We start from the raw sequence: 14,210 nt of genomic DNA, 5'->3' as shown, positions 1-14,210 counted from the left end.
TTCAAGCGAATCTGCTGCCTCAGCCTCCCAAGTATCTGGGACTACAGGCCCGTGCCACCATGCCCGGCTAATTTTTTGTATTTTTAGTAGACACAGGCTTTCACTGTGTTAGCCAGGATGGTCTCGAACTCCTGACCTTGTGATCCGCCCGCCTTGGCCTACCAAAGTGCTGGGACTACAGGCACGAGCCACTGCGCTGGGTGTGGTGGCACGTGCCTGTAGTCCCAGCTACTTGGGAGCCTGAGGCAGGAGAATCACTTGAACCCGGGAGGTGGAGGTTGCAGTGAGCTGAGATCGTGCCACTGCACTCCAGCCTGGGCGACAGAGTGAAACTCTGTCTCAAAAAAAAAAAAAAAAAAAAATTGTGTGTGTCTATGTACACATATATATACTAGCCATCTTGGTGTGAGGAGGTGATATATACCAAGATAGTATTGATTTGTATTTCCTTAGGATTAGCATCTTTTCATGGGCTTGTTGGTCATTTGTATATGTCTTTTTAATAGAAATGTCTATTCATGTCCTTTGCCCATTTCTGAATCTGATTGTTTGCTTTTTTGTGATTGAGTTTTAGGAGTTCTATATATTCAGGATATTAACTTTTTTTTTTTTTTTTTTTGAGACAATGTCTGCCTCTGTCATGCAGGCTGAATGCAGTGGTGCGATCTCAGCTCACTGCAACCTCCGCCTCCTAGGTTTAAACGATTATCGTGGCTTAGCCACCTGAGTAGCTGGGATTACCATGCCTGGCTCATTTTGGTATTTTTAGTGGAGACAGGGTTTTGCCATGATGGTCAGGCTGGTCTTGAACTCCTGGCCTCAAGTGATTTCCCCACCTTAGCCTCCCAAAGTGCTGGGATTACAAACATGGGCCACGGTGCCCAGCCCAGGATATTAACTTTTTAACAGATGTTCAGTTTACAAATATTTTCTCTTCTTCTGTAGGTTGCCTCTTTACTCTCTTGGTGTAGTACCTTTTGATGCACAAAAATTTTAAATTGTTAATATGCCCAAGTTGTCTACTGTTTTTTTTTTTTTTTTTGCTTCTGCCTTTGGTATTGTATCTAAGAAGTCATTGCCAAATCCAGTGTTTCAGAGCGTTTGCTGTCTGATTTCTTCTCAGATTTTTTTACTTTTAGCTCTTACATTTTGGTCTTAATATATTTTGACTTAATTTTTATATTTGGTGTTAAGTGAGGGTCTAACTTAATTCTTTTGCATATGTATATCTAATATCTCCCAGAACCATTTGTTGAAAATGTCCTTTCCCCATTGAATGGTTTTGGTACCCTTTTCAAAAATCGTTTGAACATGTATTTGTGGGTTTATTTCTGGGCCATCTTTTCCCATTTCCAATTACTTTTGGTTTATTTTTACACTAGTACTGCACTTTTCATTTTTGCAGATTTGTAATTTTGAAATCTGGAATCCTCCAGCTTTTTTCTTTTAAACTATTGTTTTGGCTATTCAGACTCCCTTGAGAATACATATTAATATCAGGATGGGGAGTTTTTCTGTTTTTGTAGAACACACCATTGGGATTTTGATAGAGATTGCATTGAATCTGTAAGTCATTTTGGGTTGTATTGGAATATTAACAATATTAAATCTTCCAGTTCATGAACAGGGGATAATTTTTTGTTATTGGGTTTTTAGGTTATCTCATCCACTCTCATGGCAAGGACTGTTGGTTATGTTTGCTGATTCCTAGTTCATTCTGGGTTGACTCTGCTCTCTTCATGCCTAATTACTCTGTAGACTTTTGTACCTAGAGATCTCTTTGACATTGAAACTCTCCATAATATAAATGAATTCATCACTTCTTTATTCAAAGCAGAGAAAACAACTATTGCAAAAGCCTTAAGAGAAAATAAAGTTGATATATTTGAGAGAAATAAATAAGGCCAATATGGCTGGACAGTAATGGTATGTGAAGTGAAGTCAGTGATAGCGTGGGACCCAATCATTTTGGGTTCTGTAAGTAAGCATTCTTCACCATCTAAACCTCAAACCTTGGGAAAGCAGCTTTCTTCCCCTTATATTTAGGTGCTCAGAAAATCCTACTGTTTCTATAATATATGAATTAACTCCCAAATCTGCCTTTTTTTTTTTTTTTGTCCAGATCCACTGCTGTTATCAGGCCCTTATCACTATGTACCTGGGCTGTTGGAATAGATCCCTGTCTGATATCTTGACACCAGTATCTTCACTAAGAGTTTGTATTGTTGTAATAGCTCTCTTTATTAAACAAATTGGATGATATTTCTGACCTGTTCAACATCTCCTAGGATTACCTTCCTGGTGAAGTCCTTACTTGACCAGTCTTTTTAGTCTGGCCCTAATCTAATCTTCCGATGTCACCTCCTCTCACTCTACCTCATGCACTTCTATTCTCTGGCATTACTGATGTGTTTATGGTTCAGCAGACATGCCCTAGTTTTTCAGGTCTTTGTGCTTCTGTTTAAAATATTCTTTGTTTTGCCTACACATGATCTCCTCTGCTTTTTATGGCTGACTGCAAGCTCACCATCTATCACTGTTGATCTGCCACCTTTGGAGGCTCCCTGGAAATCTTCTCCCAGGAAGAATTAATCACATTCTGCTTTGTACTTCTCGATACATTATTCACACTCCTTATACCACTTTCTATGTCATTTTTACTGTTGTTAGGTAAATTGTAAATCCCTGTGCATAGGAATCGTGTCTTTTTCAACTGGATTTCCATGACTTAGAATTGCTACTGCAAACAAAAAAGAAAAACTCACAAACTTGTTAGATTGCTACATCTGAAGTCAAGTATAGTTTGAGAGTTTCTTTCATTCTAATGTGAGTAAAAGTTTTTGTGTGCCTCATGTTTTTAACTGAGGGTACTACTAATTAGCATCCTCTAAGGAAAGAAAACTGAAAGTGATTTTGCTTTAAAGCTTGTTATTCGTAGTAAAAGAACATTTACCATGTAATTCAGGGAAGCTTTAGGAAGAAAACCTGGGGGATCTGTTGGCCATATCAAAAAAGTACAAGCTACATGGACAGTGAGGTGATACTGTAATACTTCCACCTATAGGCCAACTGGAGAGACTTGGTTTTTTCCAAATAGACCTGGTCTAATTGTGATGACGCGTGCCAACCTAATTAACCTCCTAATGTTACTTGTCTTTGTTTTTGTATTGTCAGGAACTTGGTGTGTGGGTTGGGAATACTAGAACATAATAGAATGTTAGAACATAATAGAACTATGTGATGTCTAAATTGAGCTTTAACACAAACTGGTTGGTGTTATTGAGGGAAAGTATAACTTATTAGTGGGAATGGGAAAAGAAGCCTGATGTTGTGGTGAGGTAGAAATTTCCACTGAGTTACTGGGAACAGGAAGTAAAGGGCTAATGGTCGGTGACTCAGCTGTTTTCTGAACCTGTCTCGTATGATTCAGTGTGCATGGTGTCTGTTTATACTTGACAGAGTAAGCACTATGGGAGTCACATTACACAGGCAGACATAATGTTTATTTAACCAACTCAACGATGACCTAAAAATAACTTGTGGGGTTTTTGTACTACATTTAGCATAATCAGATAGAAAAATCATAATGGACACACATCATTAAGTGCTTTCCCTTATAAATAACTGGATATATAGTCAGCCAGTACTGTTTCATTTCTTACATTGTTAAGGTGCAATCTTTGGTATTTAAATGAAAGGTAGCAAAAGACGATAGCCTTTAAATTATCCATAAAATAATTCTGTACCATTTTAGATTATACTTTGGACAGATATGCATTTTTGGTGCTTTAGCACCATCGTTGAGGTATTTTTGCACCAAAATTTTCATATAGGAACTTTTTTGTGAGGCTATAGCAAATGTTGTTTTGAAATGGAAATTTACTGTATTTGTTGGATTTTATGTTAATATTAAATTATAGTAGCAGTAGTTTTACTTTGATTTTCTTGATTTATTCATCTTGTACTGAAGGTTTGTGCCTACCATGTACTGTAATTGAGTCTTAAATATGTCAGAGCCGGGCACGGTAGTTCATGGCTGTAATCCCAGCACTCTGGGAGGCTGAGGCAAGTGGATCACCTGAGTTCAGGAGTTCGAGACTAGCCTGCCCAACATGGTGAAATCCTGTCTCTACTAAAAATACAAAAATTAGCCAGGCATTGTGCTGTGTGCCTGTAGTCCCAGCTACCTGGAAGGCTGAGGTAGGAGAATCGCTTGAACCCAGGAGGCAGAGGTTGCAGTGAGCCGAGATTGCACCCCTGCACTCCAGCCTGGGTGACAGAGCGAGACTCTGTCTCCAAATAAAGAAAAAAAAAAGAAAGAAAGAATCTTAAGTATGTCAGAGTGTGGTTACTATTATGCTGTATACATATTATATGCTTGGCTTTGAAGGAGAGAGCACTTGGAAGCCTGAGCTTACATAATAATCATAATCTGCTCATTGTCTGAGAAATTGTGAGTTGTTATGCTTTATTCTTTTTGACATTTGAGTATTCTTGCTCTCAGAGGTGCAGCATATGTAGCATATAAACTTTAATCAGAGATTATTTCAAAAGGGAAAGGGAAGCTAGAGTCACTAAGAAGAAATAGGCTGGGTGCAGTGGCTTATGACTATAATCCCAGCACTTTGGGAGGCTGAGGTGGGCGGATCACTTGAGGCCAGGAGTTCGAGACCAGCCTGGCCAACATGGCAAAACACTGTGTCTACTAAAAATGCAAAAATTAACTGGGGGTGGTGGTGCATACCCATAGTCCCAGGTATTCAGGAGGCTGAAGTATGAGGATGGCTTGAACCTGAGAGGTGAAGGTTGCCATGAACAAAAGTCTCACCACTGCACTCCAGCCTGGGTGATAGAGGGAGACTCTGTCTCAAAAAAAATTAAAATAAATAAATAGATAAGAAATAAATGCCAGCATTCTGTTTACAATAATGCTTAATGTAGTGGGAATGTGTGATCAATCTAATAGTCAATAGAACTACCCAGTGGTTGATGCTGTATATAAAGTAGGAAATACATACCTTTTTTATAATTGACTTTAAAAGTTTCTGCATTAAGCTTACTCTGTTTTATTCCACTCCATGTTTCAGTAAAAATCACAGGACTTGTTTTTATTTACAATATTATACCATTGTTTGAATATTTAATGGGATTTATATTTTAAAATGTTTTAGTTGGTATAGTTATTAGATATTTTGTATTAACCTAGAATGGAAAGTTAAAGTATATATCTTCTGATTCACTGCATGTAAATAGGACCTGACTTGGACATCGTTTGAAATGTATTCCAGTAATTGCGCTGGCTATACATGGTCCCATACCTGCCCTTATCCCAACAGATAAATGGTATTCTTCTTTATTTATTCATTTATTTATTTATTTTTGAGACAGGGTCTCACTCTGTTGCCCAGGCTGGAGCGCAGTGACATGATCTTGGCTCACTGCAACCTCCTCCTCCTAGGCTGAAGCAGTCCTTCCACCTCAGCCTTGCGAGTAGCTTGGACCACAGGCGTGCACCACCATGCCTGGGTAATTTTAAAATTTTTTTTGTAGAGACGGAGTCTTGCTGTGTTACCCAGGCTGGTCTTGAACTTTTAAGCTCAAGCAATCTTCTCACCTCAGCCTCCTAAAGTGCTAGGATTACAGATATGATCACTGTGCCTGGCCCCGCAAATTGGTCATTTCTGATGGTTGTTTGGGCCTCAAAGCCTGAGTTCAGCATAGTGTTTTGGCACATTGCAAATAATAAGTAAGAAAATGTTTTTAAGTGGACGCAACTATTCCACATGGGATGATGTTAAATTTGAAGAAGGAAAAAGTGGTTCCTCAATTCCTGTCAGATTGGCAGTTGCAATAGAAACAGAACCCTCATTGACATGAAGAGCCAATGTCTTCCTGTAGTAGAGGAATTATTTTCTTGTTTTATTTAATCATTTGTAGTGTTTCTTGATTATGTTCATGAGGGCTTTTTTTTTTTTTTTTTTGAGACGGTGTCTTGCTCTGTCGCCAGGCTGGAGTGCAGTGGTGCAGTCTTGGCTCACTGCAAGCTCAGCCTCCTGGGTTCAAGCGATTCTCCTGCCTCATCCTCCATAGTTGCTGGGACTACGGGCATGTGCCACCACGCCCAGCTAATTTTTTGTATTTTTAGTAGAGGCAGGGTTTCACTGTGTTGGTCAGGATGGTCTCAATCTCTTGACCTTGTGATCCGCCCACCTTGGCCTCCCGTGGCATGTTGTTTTTAAATAACTTCTCTTGCTCTATGAGATGAGAAAATATGTATTCTGTTTGGGTCTTTCTTACTTTCCCTCGATAATAAAAGATAAAAGTTTTTATTTTTCATTCACCGAAACATAAAAAAGGCATCATGTTTTGTGCAGACTATTAAGTGTTGATTTTAAGATCTGTGTTGGATGGTTTTATGTAGCTGTCTACCATTTATGAGTTTCATGTGGAATATACTACCATATCAAGTTTTCATTGTTTATACAGCTCTACTTTGTCAAGTATTGTTTACAATTCAACAAGAAACAAGCAAGCATTTACAAATACATGTGCAAATATGTATTCGTCTGAGAACCAATTAGTGAAATTGAATAAGTGCTGTTGAAACAAACTTGTTTGATATCAGGCTTTTGTGCTAGAGTAATATTGTTGTTTTGACTACTTTAAAAGTGTTTTTATCTGGATGTGGTGACTCGTGCCTCTAGTCCCAGCTACTTGCGAGGCTGAGGCAGGGGAAGATCACTTAAACCCAGGAGTTCTAGGCTGCAGTGAGCTATGATTGTGCCACTGTACTCCACCCCGGGCAACAGAGTGAGACCTCTTCTCTTAAAAAAACTTTTTTTTCATTTGTGGTAAAATACACATAAAATTTACCATCTTTCTGAAATCATTTGCTATAAAGGAATACCTAAGTCTGGATTATTTGGAAAAAAAAAAAAGAGCTTTATTAGTCTCATGGTTCTGTAGGATTTACAAGAAGCATATTGCCAGACCAATACCTGCTTCAGACAAGGGCCTCAGGAAGCTTCTACTCATGGCAAAAGGTAAGGGGGAGGTGTGTTCAGAGATCACATGATGAGAGAACCAGGTGACAGGCTCTTTTAAATAACCACTTCTTGAGGGAACTAAGTGAGAACTCACTCCAGCAAGGATGGCAGCAACTCATTCATGAGAGATCAACTCCCTTAATCCAAACACTTCCCATTTAGACTCCAGCTCCAACATTGGGGGTCACATTTCAATATGAGATTTGGAGGGGTCAGTATTCAACCATAGTACCACCTTAACTTTTTTTTTTTTTTTTTTTTGAGAAGGAGTCTAGTTCTGTTGCCCAGGCTGGAGTGCAGTGGCGTGAACTCAGCTCACTGCAACCTCCACCTCCTGGGTTCAAGAGAGTCTCCTGCCTCAACCTCCCGAGTAGCTGGGATTACAGGCGCCCACCACCATGCCCAGCCAATTTTTGTATTTTTAGTAGAGACTGTGTTGGCCAGGCTGGTCTTGAACTACTGACCTTGTGATCCGCCCGCCTCAGCCTCCCAAAGTGCTAGGATTACCAGCATGAGCCATCGTGCCCGGCCCACCTTAACCATTTTTAAGTTTATAGTTCTGTGGTATTAAGAACATTTACATTTGGCTGGGCACATTGGCCCATACCTGTAATCCCAGCACTTAGGGATATCAGTACAGGGGCATTGATTGAGCCCAGGAATTTGAGACCAGCCTGGGCGACATAGCAAGAACGTGTCTCTATAAAAGATTTTTTTTTTTTTACAAATTAGTGGGCATGGTGGCAGGCACATGTCTGTAGTCACAACTACTTGGGAGGCAGAGGTGGGAGGATCTCTTGAGCCTGGGAGATCAAGGCTGTGGTGAGCTGTGATTATGCCACTGCACTCCAGCCTGGGTAACAGAGTGAGACCTTGTCTCAAGGAAAAAAAATATGTAACTGTCAACACTGTGTATCTTCATACCTCTTTTCATCTTGCAAAACTGAAACTTTTTGTCCATTAAATACAGATCTAGTGTCCCTTATCCAGAATGCTTGGGACCAGAAGAGTTTTGGATTTCAGATTTTTCTGAATTTTGGAGAATTACATTATTTACAGGTTCAGCATTCCTAGTCTGAAAATCTCAAGTGCTCCAATGAGCTTTTAAAATTTTTTTTGTTTCATGCCAGCTCTCACAAATTTACAGATTTTGGAGCATTCGGATTAAGGATACTAAACTTCTAACTCCCCATTATCTCCTCTCCCCATCCCTTGCCAACCATAATTTTATTTTCTTTCTCTGTGATTTGCCATAGTGTCAGTACCTCATAGAAAAAAAAAAAAGAAGTGGAATCAAACAGTATTTGTTTTCTTGTGACTGGCTTATTTCCTTTAGAATAATGTCCTCAAGTTGTAATGTGTGAGAACTTCTTTTTAAAGGATGAATAATATTTTTTTGTATGTATGTGCCACATTTTGCTTGTCCATTCATCTGTCAGTGAACACTTGGGCTGCTCCTACCTTTTTAGCTATTGTGAATAATGCTGATATGAACATGGGTGTGGAAATATTTATTGTTTTGTTTTGTTTTTTAAATGAGACAGAGTCTCACTCTGTCACCCAGGCCAGAGTGCAGTGGTGTGAACTCGGCTCACTGCAACCTCCACCTCCTGGGTTCAAGTGATTCTACTGTCTCAGGCCCCCGAGTAGCTAGGACTACAGGTGGACACCACCATGCCCAGCTAATTTTTACATTTTTTAGTAGAGAGATGGAGTTTCACCGTATTGGTCCGGCTGGTCTTGAACTCCTGACCTCAGGTCTTGAACTCTTGACCACCTATCTTGGGCTCCCAAAGTGCTGGGATTACAGGCATGAGCCACTGTGCCCGTCCTTTTATTGTTTTTTTTCAAGACAGGTCTCATACTGTCACCCATGCTGGAGTGCAGTGACGCAATCATGGCTCACTGTAGCCTTGACCTTCAGCCTCTGGAGTAGCTGAGACTACAGGAGTACATCACCACACCCAACTAATTATTTATTTTTGGTAGAGTTGAGTCTCACAGTGTTGACCAAGTTGGTCTCCAATTCCTGGGCTCAAGTAATCCTTCCACCTCCGCCTCTCAAAGTGTTGGGATTACAGGTATGAGCCACCACACCTGGCCACAAATATCTTTTTTAAGAGTCTGCCTCATTTCCTCCCTTACTGCCTTTTGTTGTGCTTAGTTGAGTTTTTGTAGTGACACATTTTGATTCTCTTTTTGTTTCATTTTATGTGTATTCTACAGAATTTGTTTGGGGTGATTATCAGAGGGATTTCATATAAAATCATGAAGTTATAAATATGTATTTTAAGGTGATAACAATTTAACATCAGCTGGTTACAAAAACCGTACTTCTTTTCACCTCAGGCCTCTCCAACTTTGTTCAATAACAAATAACATTTGATGTCACAAATCACATCTTTATATAGTTTATGCCCTTAGATTTTTATGCCTTTGTCTGTTAAAATCCTGTAAAAGAATAAAAACTGGACTTATGAACCAAAATTTTAATAATAGAGGCTTATATATTTGTCCATGTATTTGTCTTTGCTGGAGAACTTTATATTTTCATATTTTTATTTACTGTCTAGTTCCCTTTCTTCTCAATTTGAAGAATCTTTTGTCATTTCTTGTAGGGCATGTCTTATGGTAATGAACTTTCTCAGCTTATTAATTTCATTAATTTAAAATTTGGGAATATCTTAATTCTTCCCTCATTTTTGAATTAAAATTTTGCTGGATATAGAATTCTCATGTGATAGGGTTTGTTTTTTTTCTTTCCTTTCAGCATGTTGAATAATGTCATTCTACTACCTTCTGGTCTGCAAGTTTCTCCTGATAATCTTACTGAGGATCCCTTCCTTGTTATGATTCAGTTTGATCTTGCTGCTCTCGATATTCTTTTCCATTGTTTTTTACCTTAAAATTTTTTTTTTTGTATAGGCAGGGTCTTGCTGTGTTTCCCAGGCTGTTCTTGAACTCCTGTCTTGATCCCTCCAAAGTGATGCAATTACAAGCATGAGCCACAGTACCTAGCCCGTCTTTTACTTTTGACATTTTGAATATGTGTTTCCATGTGGGTCTCTTTGGTTTTTTTCCTACATGGGGTTCATTGAGTATCTTGCTATTATATATCCATGTCTTCAAATGTGGGAAGTTTTCCCCCATTATTTTTTGGAAATAATCTTTCTGTTCCTTTTCCTCTCTCTTCTTCTGTAATGTGAATATTGATTTGTTTGATGGTGTCTCATAAGTCCCTTAGGTTCTGTTACCTTTTCTTTATTCTTTTTAATTTTTGCATCTCAGACTGGATTATTTCAAATAACCTTTCGTTAAGTTTACTAATTCTTTGTTCTGTTATTAGAGACTGCTTTTGTACCCTTCTAGTGAATTTTTCAATTCAGTTATTTTTTCAGCTCCGGAATTTGTTTCTTTTCTTCTTCCTCCCCTGCTTTTTTTTTAACTATTTCTATCTCTTTGTTGATATTCTCTATTTATGTATCTTTTTTATGATTTCATTTAGGTCTCTCCTCCCCCCACCCCCTTTCTTTAGCTTACTGAGTGTATTTAGGACAGTTTAAAAGTCTTTGTCTAGAGGCTGGGCATGGTGGCTCCCGCCTGTAATCCCAGCACTTTGGGAGGCCAAGGCAGGCAGATCACTTGAGATCAGGAGTTCAAGACCAGCCTGGCCAACATGGCAAAACCCCGTCTCTACTAGAAATACTAAAATTAGCCGGGTGTGGTAGTGCATGCCTGTTATCCCAGCTACTAGGGAGGCTGAGGCAGGAGAATTGCTTGAACCCAGGGGACAGAGGTTGCAGTGAGCCAAGATTGTGCCACTGCACTCCAGCCAGGGTGACAGTGTGAGACTCCATACAAAAAAAAAAAAAAGAGTGTTCGTCTGGAGCTGAAGGCCATTATCCTAACTGAACACAGGAACTGAAAACGATATACTGCATCTTGTCGCTTACAAGTGGGAGCTAAACACTGAGTACACATGGATGCAAAGAAAGGAACAACAGACCTTGGGGCCTACTTGACGATGGAGGGTGGGAGGAGGGTGAGAATCAAAAAATTGCCTACCAATTACCTGAGTGACAAAATATCTGTACACGCAACCCCTGTGACACACAATTTACCTATTTAACAAACCTGCACATGCACTCCTGAACCTAAAATAAGAGTTAAAAAGAAATAAAAACAAAATACCCCAGGAACTTGTCTTTAACTTCTGAACTGGGCAGACAACCACAACCACAATCACAAAATCCTTGAAAACAACCGAATTATGCCAGCGCCTCCACCAGTGATAATTCTTTCAGAACAACAACTTGTTTTTGTTTTGAGATGGAGTCTCGCTTTGTCACCCAGGCTGGAGTGCAGTGGCATGATCTCGGCTCACTGCAGCCTCCATCTCCCAGGTTCAAGCAATTCTCTTGCCTCAGCTCCCAAGTAGCTGGGATTACCGGCACCTACCACCATGCCCAGGTAATTTTTATATTTGTAGTAGAGATGTAGAGACGGAGTTTCGCCATGTAGGCCAGGCTGGTCTCGAACTCCTGATCTCAGGTGATCCACCCACCTCAGCCTCCCAAAGTGCTGGGATTACAGGCATGAGCTACTGTGCCCAGCCTATTTCTATACTTTATGATATTTGTTCAAAGTTGAGCACTTAAAATAGCCAGCTCTTCTAATCTTTGTGGACTGATTCCATGATGGGTAACATCAGGAGTATCAGCCTGGTGTGAAGGCTTAAGGTCTTGTCGACCTTTTCGGTGTTTGTATATTCACTGGGCCCATGTGAACACTTCCCCCCAGATCCCTGGGATGTATCAGTGCTTTTAGCTGGCTTGATCTAAGAGTGGCATGCCTTGATCTAAGAGTGGCATGTTAGATGTTCTGTTGTGTTCCTCTGCCCTTTGTCTTTTGTCCCCCTAGCACTGGCAGATGGATGACATTCCTGTAGCTCTCAACTAAGCCACTTCCCATCCGAACTTTGCATCAGGTGAAACAGAAATCAGTCGCATGAGCATCCCCCAGACAAGCCAGAATGATGCAAACAAGTTCCACTCTTTTCCTTCTGTCATGATGGAGCATCTTAGAATTAGGTGGATTCCTCCCAACTTGGCCTCAATGAGGAGGGATTGGAGCAAGGGTGACCTCTAAATATACATACATATATACATTAAAAATTTTTTTTCCGTGTCTGCCTTACAAATTATTGTTCTTTAATATTTTTAAAAATTTCCTATATTGTTTTAAGTGTGGCTTTTTCTTGATTGGGCATTCAATTGGCTGCTGCAGATTCTTAACTGCTTGAGAGAGTTTGGTTTGGTTGAAATTATTACACAGTTGAGTTGGCAGCTTCTTTCACCTGTGACCCCTCCCAAATTCTGCTGGCTTCCTTCCCTGAGGGCCCCTGTGAGATATAGTCAGGGATAGCTTCCCTGGACTCTAGTTGGAGAATGTGAGTGCCTACAAAGCTCTTCCTGCTACTGCTACTTTCATATTCCGCACTAAATCTGCTTCAGTTCTAGGTAAGGTTAAATCCTTCTCCTCTAATCTGGATTTTCCATTTTTTCAGTGGGAATGTGTGTTCGGAGGCAGATTTTCCTACTCTTACACTTGGGGAACTCACGGTTTCTCACCTGTCTTGTGGAATTTACAGCGGCGTGCCACGTCTTTCAGAGGATCTGTGGATTCTTTCTGTTTTCCCGATATGTTCCTGTGATGGTTCTTGGTGCAAAAGTCCATGGTGTGAATCTCCACATGTTGTTCTGTCCATCCAGGTGGGAGCTGCACATTAATCTTGTCTCCTATCCGCCATCTTCCTCCTACTTTTTGTTGTTCTGGACAGGGAGCTTGGTTGTTCAGTCACAAAACTTTATTCTTTGTGAATCCTATTGGCTTCTGTTCTCCAGTTCTCCAGGTTCTTAACTGGTTTCTTGAGTTTTTACAAAGGTACTTTGGTCAGTATGTTGTTCACTTGGTGTTTTCATGGGGTGATGTGGACCTGAATCATCGTAGTCTGTTACCTTGCTGATATCCTGTGTTTTTGAAGCAGGTACACATGATTTTGAAGCAAAAAGCGTCCTGCTTTATGAAGCAGATATGCATCAATATAATTTTTGCTATTTCTCTTATTTCAAGCATTTTATTGCAGTGGGATTTGAAATGTGCACTAATTATACAGACTTGGGGAAAAAATTTCTCATGAGGTTGCAGGTGCCTCTAAGGAATGTGAATGGAAAATCATTTTAGGGTCACAATAAAATAATGTGCCATACCTGTGGAAATATGGGATAGTAAATGACTGTCCTGAAACCCTTAGGAATGAGAATGTTGGATTTTTTTTTAAGACAAAAACTTAAGGATAGATAATGTAAATGTTTAATAATTAAATAGCAAGAGGTAAAGGAGGAAAACTTTTAGTTCTAATATCAATATAGGCCAGTGTTCTCAAACTTTTATACTTCAGGATCCCTTTATACTCTTAAATAGAACTCTTTGGGGTTCTCAATCCTATGTGCATTGTATCTGCTAATAAAAATGTCTGCCACATACTCGTGTATAAGCATAGTTTATCCTTCTTTCAAGTAAAATGGCATTGGAAGAAAAAGTGGCTAGTTCAGTTTATAATTCTAATGGTGGTACAAGTGCTTTTTCTTAGTACTACTAATTTACCTCAGAACTGTTTTATGTCTTCTCACTTGATCAATACAGTATACTAAAAAGACATGCTAAATTTTGTTAGTATATTGTTTTATTTATATAACATTCTTTAAATGACCAAATTATAGAGATAGAGGATAAATTTGTGGTTGTCAAGGGAGAGGAGTGAGGCAAGAAGGAAGATATTTGTGGCTATTAATAGGGTAGGGTAATACCACAGATCCTTGTCGAGGAATATTTTGTATTTTGACTATAATGGTGGTTCTATGAATTTATACATGTGATAAAATTGCATAGAACTAAATATACACACAGATGTGCATGCATCTGTAGTAAAACTCAGGAAATCTGAATAAGGTTGATGGATTGTATCGATGTGATTTTTCTGTCTATTGTACTGTACTGTAGTTAGATATTACCATTAGAGAAACTAGATGAAGAATATATGGGATCTCTGTTTTATTTCTCAAATTCCATGTAAATCTATAATTATTTCAACTTAAAAAGTGA

The 14,210-nt window shown here is 39.4% G+C and overlaps 1 protein-coding gene across 29 annotated transcripts in view; it reads left to right on the top strand.

Moving 5' to 3' along the window:
• Positions 1-14,210, top strand: part of EIF4G3 (eukaryotic translation initiation factor 4 gamma 3) — a 369,995-nt gene that overhangs the window by 158,546 nt on the left and 197,239 nt on the right. For 3 of the 29 annotated variants that reach the window (XM_058443906.1, XM_058443904.1, XM_058443898.1), the window contains exon 1: positions 12,701-12,817. The exons of the other annotated variants lie outside the window; for them this stretch is intronic. The gene's annotated coding sequence lies outside the window, so the exon portion shown is untranslated. Of the gene's footprint in view, positions 1-12,700; positions 12,818-14,210 lie in introns of those variants that run through there. 29 annotated transcript variants of the gene reach the window in all.

The sequence above is a fragment of the Hylobates moloch genome, unplaced genomic scaffold, assembly GCF_009828535.3.
Source record: "Hylobates moloch isolate HMO894 unplaced genomic scaffold, HMol_V3 SCAFFOLD_9, whole genome shotgun sequence".
Lineage (NCBI taxonomy): Eukaryota > Metazoa > Chordata > Mammalia > Primates > Hylobatidae > Hylobates > Hylobates moloch.
Note: the sequence above shows the minus strand (reverse complement) of the source record. Positions and strands in the feature narration are given on the sequence as shown.